The 1,460-nt window shown below is 41.2% G+C and overlaps 1 pseudogene; it reads right to left on the bottom strand.

Annotated features, from left to right (window-relative positions):
* Nucleotides 1-1,107: 1,107 nt before the first annotated feature.
* On the bottom strand, nucleotides 1,108-1,226 carry LOC145402771 (5S ribosomal RNA; annotated as a pseudogene).
* Nucleotides 1,227-1,460: the final 234 nt, after the last annotated feature.

The following is a 1,460-nucleotide window of genomic DNA, read 5'->3' as shown; positions in this document are numbered from 1 at the left end:
TAAACTTGCATTGTTCTAGAAAGATCTACTCAAACATTCTCGGACGTGCTGGTCTTGTACCCGCTCTTAGCAGCAACAGTTAGCCACTAGGAAACATCAAAACATGCTAGAGTTGTCTCACATTACATAACACTCTGAATCATTAACCATACGAACTTAAACTACACAATTTAACAAGCAATCACTTAAATAAAACATTATAAAGAAAAAGAGCACAAAAATAAATGCATAACGTACGAAACAACAACGCTTACAAACAGCAGGCAAACTGGCAACTCTGACACGTACCGATGCCGGAACTTACGGTACGAGAAACGTCGAGAAAGATCTCGGCTACCTAACTGGCAAATCTCGCTTCTTAATATCTTTTCATTTTATACGAGGTGTTGTACATGTATATTCATAATGTTTTGTTTGTAATGACTATTGTGGGAACTGAAGTTACAAAATTTTATATTAGTTTGTATTACCTGTAGGTCTCGTTTGTTTTTTCTTCGGTATGGTAAGTCTAGTAACAGGTCTGTGCAAGAGCTCCAGCTCAACTGACCTGGGCTTCAGAATTCACATGTACAGTGTTGGATGAGGTCAATTAAGTGTATCAGTATCTCTCTCTCTCTCTCTCTCTCTCTCTCTCTCTCTCTCTCTCTCTCTCTCTCACTACATTGATAGATAGGTAGATAAAAAGATAGATAGGTACAAGATGGCCCTTGAATGGCGGTCTGCTGGAAACTGATGGTGGCACTATCGTATGTTTTTCAGTGATGGCTCAGTCTGCTAAGCTGGACGTTCTTGTGCCATTTAGAGCAGGAAATGAACATGTGATACAGGGTAGATACTTTTAACAGTGACTGAACCGCCCCCGAAACACACAAAAAATCACTGGGTGTAGTTGAAGCGAAGCACTATATAAAACACACACACACACTCACCAATGAGGCATCAGAGAGGTGCTGGTCGGACATACCAGCGCTAAGCTCCACTCTGGGCATATCTAATCATTCATTGCCAGATGCCATGTATCCCAAATGGGGTGGCCAAGGGCTTAGAGTTAACTGTTTTACAGGGAGGCGCACTAAACCTCCACCAACCCCACTTGACACGTAGGGATGCCAACAGCATCTGGTGTTCCCAGGCGGTCACCCATCCAAGTACTAACCAGACCCAACGTTGCTTAACTTCGCTGATCGGACGGGAAGCGGTGTACTCAACGTGGTATTAACCTAAATTAAATGATGATTCAACAAAGTAGAGCAAGAAATAGCAAAAAAAAAAAAAAAAAAGTGTAGACTAAAGAATATAAACAAAAATCAGTGTGTTAAGGAGTCTGATCATACAGCAAAAACAGCAGACAATACAGCCAAGGCTTGCGGACGTGGTGGGGAGATGCCAGATTTGTAAGTAAGAATTATCTTTCTGCAAATTACTTACGAAATTTGGCTATGGAATGAATGGAAAATAGT

Source organism: Coenobita brevimanus, chromosome 6 (assembly GCF_032717465.1).
Source record: "Coenobita brevimanus isolate Jiangsu-jjx chromosome 6, ASM3271746v2, whole genome shotgun sequence".
In the NCBI taxonomy this organism is placed as follows: domain Eukaryota; kingdom Metazoa; phylum Arthropoda; class Malacostraca; order Decapoda; family Coenobitidae; genus Coenobita; species Coenobita brevimanus.
The sequence above is the reverse complement of the archived record's forward strand: the minus strand, read 5'-3'. Positions and strand labels throughout refer to the sequence as shown.